Raw genomic sequence first — 427 nt, forward strand, 5'->3', positions numbered from 1 at the left:
TGCCAGGTATATCGCAGTTTCATTTTGCATTCTTATTCTGTTCAATAAAAGCCAAGAAAAGACAGAGAAGATGTTCTCCTCAATGCCAGCCTAGATGCCAGCACACAGCTGGATAGTTAGATGTCACAGTTTAGGATAGGGTCAGGCCAGCTCCGCTCATCCGAACCAGTGGAGTGCCACATTGGTGTCAGAAGTGGGATTGCGCGCTCGTTGAACGGCAACATGGAGAGGAGTCTGGCCGAATTAGAGAGGGAAATAGAGGAGAACACCCTCCAGCTGGGATGGCTGGAGAGAGGGCTATGCTGGGAGCCAAGGACCAGCGTTCGCCCAGATGGCGCGAGCGTGCCATGGCTAGCCCGACAGAGAGCCAGCAGCCACATGTCGGACTTGTCTGCGGCCAAGGGAGTGCCGGACCCCTGGGGGGGGG

The sequence above is a fragment of the Monopterus albus genome, unplaced genomic scaffold (assembly GCF_001952655.1).
Source record: "Monopterus albus unplaced genomic scaffold, M_albus_1.0 scaffold5.1, whole genome shotgun sequence".
NCBI classification, from domain to species: domain Eukaryota; kingdom Metazoa; phylum Chordata; class Actinopteri; order Synbranchiformes; family Synbranchidae; genus Monopterus; species Monopterus albus.